The sequence below is a fragment of the Mizuhopecten yessoensis genome, unplaced genomic scaffold, assembly GCF_002113885.1.
Source record: "Mizuhopecten yessoensis strain PY_sf001 unplaced genomic scaffold, ASM211388v2 scaffold11185, whole genome shotgun sequence".
NCBI classification, from domain to species: domain Eukaryota; kingdom Metazoa; phylum Mollusca; class Bivalvia; order Pectinida; family Pectinidae; genus Mizuhopecten; species Mizuhopecten yessoensis.
Window position 1 is genome coordinate 1,015,678 of NW_018408922.1, and position 6,971 is coordinate 1,022,648.

A 6,971-nucleotide genomic window follows, 5' to 3' on the forward strand; every position below is an offset into this window, starting at 1 on the left:
GGGGGGGGCGTACGCCCATTACGCCCTCTCACCTGGACCCGCCCCTGCTAGTATATACCTAAAGCATAAATGCACAACCTTATCATTGCCATTCAGGTTACACGTCCCTGGTTATAACTGTATATGCATAGTGAACCGTTTCTCACCAGCCTTTCCTTGCCATTCGCCTATCCTATTACTGAAAACTATTTGTAATTAAAACAACACACTTTTCGTTGAGTGAGTAAGTTACAATGATTTTAAAAAATGTGGACTTTTTACGTCACTAATTAATGATTTTTTTTAAGACAAACTCTTATTGATAAGATAGACCGTGAAGTCATGTTGTAATGTTAGACAACCTGTATTCATGTACGTTCCGGTATATTTCATTTTTTTCTATTTGAAAAAATCAGGGTTTATAAAATATTGTACGGATACATCAGTTAGTCCACTTCCGTCAAATTATAATTACCATCGGGTGATTCTTTGCCATTCGAAGTTAATAATGATTTCAACCGAAAAGGCCGATTACCAGGAAGTGTAATAACGTTTTGGTTTAAAGCCCTCAACCACAGGGTCACGAATTAGAGACCTTAGTGGGGCAGTTGTCAAGTACATGAACCCGCCGCAGGTTAGTGGATTTTCTACAGGAACTCCATTTTCCTCCATCACCAAAACCTGGCTCGTCCTTAAAAAGACCATAACTGTTAATAAAACGTGAAACACAAACAAACCGAACCAACGTTATAAAACATAACGAAATTAGTCATCAGTTTCCAAAGAATGTTATGATTTCATTGTTATTTTCAATAGTTGGATTGTTGTTTTACACACAGTTAAAAGAAATGAAAATTACAATTTAAGATGACTTTTTTTCACAGTCCTATTAATAGTCACGGTGAACAAAACTGTGAGTTGGTGTAACGTATGTGCTCTGTGATATTGATTTACTGTTAGTCCAGGATACGCGTCACGATGCATTTATCACCGAACATTTCCGTAATACAAATCTACTGTATGTAATTAGCCTCTTGAAAGTATAATATAGCAACACGTGTGTATTAAGATGTTTTGGTAAGATAGCAGAGTTAAGGTCCTGACGTCCGAAAAGTACATCGAACATGATCAGAGCAATTGTAGCAGTGAAGACGATATCAAGTTGTCAAACATTCCGGGAGATCTGTTCCTTTATCAATACACTTAAAAAGGAAAGCACGGGGAAGAGTAACATAAAATTAGAACAAAATAGAAATAACATACAATATCTTAAACGGCGTGGCTATTGACACTCGGGCTAGATAAGCAAAAAACGGTATGCCGGTTGGCGAGTTCCGGAAAGTTTTCATTTGAAGATATAGTAATTGTGCGTAGGCGGTTGTGCATATCCGGATAGGACTAAGAACGATAAATGTAAGCGTTGGTCAACAATAAAACCACGGACTTATATAAAACTAATTAAATGGATTATTGACTTAATTTAACATTGTGTATCAGTATACACACTAAACAAAACGTGTTTAACGTCACGCTACCACAATTGGTACACTACCCAAATTGGTACACGGTCAGAAAATTGTTCGAATAGTACTTTAAAATTAAATTTGAGCATTTTCGATTAAGAGTATAACAAAATAGACATTTAACAGCATTTCTGCCGAATAGTTTTGTTTTCAGTAACATTTTAAGAGTACACGATGACTTCAAAGTAAACATATCGGAAAACCAGTAAAAACGACGTACGTCGACGAAACTTTGGAGGATTTTCAAGGGGTTAAATATAAGCATGTTTAAATGTTGATTTCTGGTCCTTATATTCGGATAATATAAAAGTGAATATATACAATTATAGTTCAGTGTGGTATCTATAAAAGCAATATATTTTGTTGTAATCGGCACATCAACTTGTAGAAATATAAACAATTTCCATAGCCTGTGATATGGTGTACCAATTTGGGTATTATTTACGGCCGAAAAACGGACGAAATCTCACTCCGAGTTTAGCGATCTATTTTCAAAAATAAATTACTTAGATATAAATCTTTTCCTGAAAATGAACCACCATAGGTAGTCTTTGTCAAGAATCAAGAAACATTCCAGATACAAGATCTGAATTTTTAAAGATCACTAAAAAACTGTCAAAATTGTACCAATTGTGGTAGCGTCACGTTAGGTCCTTATTATTACAAATTATAATTCGTTGTTGCTAGGTGTTTCGAATGGCCGTGTATAAGAGGATGCATGGTTGTTAGGATACCGGAATGTTTGAAAACGGCATTTCTATTGTATTGCCACTGGTTGTCATTATGTCATTTAAATCTAAGGTGAAAAATCGTTTGTAGAAGTGATATATTTCAGTAATTATTTTGAAATTCGCAGTATCTTAAAATAAACATCACATGGAAAACTATGTTGACGTATAACTGACTGTTGTTGTCAAGGTCGACTTTTCCGATATATTGTTGTGCATTTGTTTGCTTTTATAAGAACAATGTTAGAGCAACATGTTCAAAGTTACAGATTCATGAAGGTGAACGATGGGCATGTTTTTTTGTTTGAAGTGTACACTCTCAAATCTTATGTATGGCAGGTGGTTATTTTTCCCCCCTTGTGTATATGAACAAGATATGGAAGCCTTACTGATCTTTGCATGAGTGACATACATAAAAATATACATAATATCAGGACTTAGATCCGTGATAATATACTACATTATATAAATAACGACCAAATTAAAATATTTCTGTAAAAGCTATTTTAGTCATTCCAATGATTTTGTACCACTAGGACAGCGAATACTGTAAATATTCAGTGTTTTTAGAGAAAGAAAAAGTATTTTGGAAAAATATTGATTTTCCTTAATAAAAAAAGCCCACACTTTCCCAATTTCCTAAGGTGAAAATTGTCAAATTTGTTCAGGAACAAAATATTCAGATATATCTTCAAATTTTAACTTACCTTGCATAATGACCAAATATTTAGACTGAAACTATTTGAAATGTAGTGATTTTATTAAGTATAACCAGCTATTCATGGAAAAATACACACACACACACCAGTTTTACAAAACTACATCAAAAATCTTCTCAGAAAGTTAGTTAGGTTATCTTCTATGACTTTGTATGACAATAAAACTGTAAATATGAAAGAAAGATTATGGACAGGAGGTTTAAATATACATTAAGGGGCTAATAGTTACTGGGGTAAACAAGTACAGGGGCTTACAGGTAGGGGCTACAACTAGGAGGGGTCATTAAGTAGTGGTTTTTTTTATTTAGGTAGGGGGCTAATGGATTAGGGAACAGTGGCTAATAGCTTAGATAAACAACAACTAGGGAGTTAGAGGGCTCACTGGAGTCAGTGTTAACATGTAGGGGGTAATTATTAAAAGGCCTATGGTTAGGGGGCTAGAAGTAGCAGGGCCAATATTGAAGGGGTTTCGGGTAGGGGTTAAAAGTTGGGGGTAAACAGATAGATGCTAATAGGTACATTTGTAGGAAGCCCATTGTTACGACCAAGTGTTAAGGTGTAGGGGATTAAAGATTGAAAGGCCTATGGGTAGGTACATGTAGGTAAGGAGCAGTGATGAATCTACATTGGGACTCCTTTGTTTTAAGCATTACAGTTGAAAAGGACTCGTAAAACTGAATTGTAGATAAATCACTGAAGGAGCATTTGTTTGTTAAGGATTAAATGACCTTGCAACAGCCAAGGTTATATGATGACTGGTGCCTAGGGAGACACCGCCACAAAGACATAGTAGGGTGCAGGATGCCCTACATAAGTCACCGTTTACGATACGTAGGCAGTGGGATACTGCAGGTACACCTGTATAATCTAAAATATTCTTAGTTTCTTTAATATACCCTTAACATGTACAGAAGACGAGGAATCAATCATTCCAATTCTGCAGGATAGGGGGCCAGGGGTAGGGAGGGCACATAACTCGCCTCTTTCCAAAATGCAGTGGGATAAAGCAGGCCTTTTCTTTCCCTGACTCTGTACGGTTTGGGTAAAAAACACATATAGGGGCCGGGGCTAACAAGTGGAGGGGGTGGGGTGGAGGAAACAGGTAGGGGACACATTGGTATAGGTTGTTAATGCTGGGGGAGGGGGTTAACAACTTTACAGTAAGAACATTAATGAGAAATTAAAGGTAATACAAATGTAGGAGGGATAATGGGTATAAGGGTTCATTTATTAGGTGGCGGCTAATGGGAATGTGGCTACATGCATTAGGTAGTCGGGGATTCATGTTTAGGAGGCAATATGATACAAATAAATAGATAGGGCCTACATTTAAAGGGTTAACAGGCCTAGGGTAACTGATGGTAATGGTGTGTGTGTGAGTGTGTGTGTGTGTGTGTGAATGGGTCTTAATGTCTGTTTACCTTCTGATAAACCTAAAACCCTGGATTTGTCATGAAGAGAAGTCTGTTTCAATCTTGTCAGATGTCAGCTGATTAGTGCAACCTCTTCTCTAGAAGAAATAGTCATTAATTTAATCATGCATAAGATTTGAAGCGGACTGGACTGGGTAGATCAACATCAACCAGGTAGCTCAATTGGCATAGTGCCCGTGCAGAGGTGAGAGGGTCCTGGGTTCAAATCCGGGTCTGACTCTTTCTTCTTTTTCAAAAATTGGCGAGTTTTCCCACCCTTGCTTCAAGCACTGGGTTAATGCTTGACAAGGGGATACCCCAATCTGTGTTGTAAAAAAATTGTCTTTGGGGTGGAGGCTTAGAAAGAGGAGGGAGGAATGTAGCGAAACTGGAATGGCTGGTCAGTCGTCAGTGACCAGGTAGCTCATGATCAATAGGGCCCGCGGTGGCGAACTGACATTCTGCTGCCACTAGCCCTCCACAACTTGGTCGCGGGTTCGAGACCTACATGTTCGTGAGGCAATGGCCAGGAACTTCGGTTTTCCTCCACAACCAAAACCTGGAACGTCCTTAAATGACCATAGCTGTTAATAGGACGTAAAACACGAACTTCTTTCTGGAGTTAGGAGGGCAAATCGGTAGTCTCCCTCCAAAAAAAGGAAAGTTTGAAAGTATGTATACATCTTTATATTTTATTATTAGGAACGAATTATTCGGTCAGATGTCAGCTAATTTACTGTTACCAAATAGCATCATAAGGTGTCCGGCAATAATTCCCAAACGTACATTCTAACAACTGAATTATTTTAAAAGATTCGTCTCATTCCAGCAAAGCGAAAGTAATACGCTGCCATATGTTGTATATTACTTGGCTTGCGATCTGAACCGGTTACGTCATGCACGGGGTATGATACATTTATCCAACATAAATTAATTAACAGTTGAATACACAAATTAATGAAATAATGCATATATTAAAAAATTGTTATATTTGTGATTTTTTATTAATCATTTAATTACATTTTTAATATTTATTAGTCGCAATCCGTTAATTAACTGCATTTAATTACGGACTTAGATAATCTAATTCCGTGAATTAATCGACCGATGCGTCGATGAAATAAGATAATAATAGTATTAAGCTGGTATTATTTTGTAATGTACAGGAAATTACAGAATAAAATTGAAGTGAACTTCTGATTACAAAGGTACAAAGCAACGTAAATCCGGAACCTTACACCCGGTAACCGTTTTCCAGAGAAGATGCCCCGAGTGTCAATATAGCCACGCCTTGACACTCGGGTGGTAATAGCGACGGCCTATCTTAAAAGTGATATTAAAAATAAAGATTCCCCTTGGCTTGTATTATATTTCATTACAGTAATAATGATATTAACATAATCTTACGAAATATATCGAGATTTTGTTCCTGTGCCGTTAATGTGTTGTTCACATATTACAGTGTACATCATTTTCAGTTAAGGTAATATAATAACCGGCTAACAAAAGAACGAAAATCATATTTCCCCTATTCGGAGCCTCTCTAGAAAAATGTGCAAGAGCATCCACAAATGAATTCCGAATGACTGAAGCAGATAACAACACCACCGTCAACCAGATCATATTAAATATTGGGTTATTGTTTTATTTTGGCACACTTAAACAATATTGTCCCTGTTGTAGAGGATTACAACTCTTTGTTTCTCTTTTGATTTTCTTTTGTTTCTTTTGTATCTCTTTGACTGATAATGACGAATTATCTTCGCCCTTCGAGCTTCGCCCTCGTGAAATATTCTTAATCTCAGAGAAACAAAGATTCGTGTTTCCCCTACAGGGAATGTATATAATGTACAATATTTACAGCTATGGAAATTACAGGATCAAATAAGAAGTAAAATCTGTCATACATTTTAGAAAATTAACTTGTAAAATGTAAAACTTTATAGACTAACTTTAATGGCCTTCTCTATACTGACGTATCTAATTATTTCTGATTAACTTGTTAGTGTTTTCAATGGTGACGTCATTTATATCACCGGTTACAAGCAATACTCAACGACACGCAAAGAAAATGATTAGATAACACGAGATTATGTTGTATAAGTTTTATAAGAACTTTATTTAATTTATAAAAAAAAGATAAAATAAAAAAATAAATAAAAAAAGATAAAAAAAAGACCACATTCTTTTTGATAATCTAAAATACGTTGTGTTACGGACAGGTAGGCTTGTGACAAATAATAAATCTCTTGAACCTCTGATTTTTAGAGAATATGAGGAAAGTTCGAAATGTAGTATACCCCTGCCATGTACATTGTTTTCTATAATATCTGTAGGTATGTGTGATCCTGTACACACATACCTACACACACCTACTCACACAGACTATCTCTGTACACACACCTACTCACACAGACTATCTCTGTACACACACCTACTCACACAGACCAGACTATCTCTGTACACACACGTACTCACACAGACTATCTCTGTACACACACCTACTCACACAGACTATCTCTGAACACACACCTACTCACACAGACTATCTCTGTACACACACCTACTCACACAGACTATCTCTGTACACACACCTACTCACACAGACTA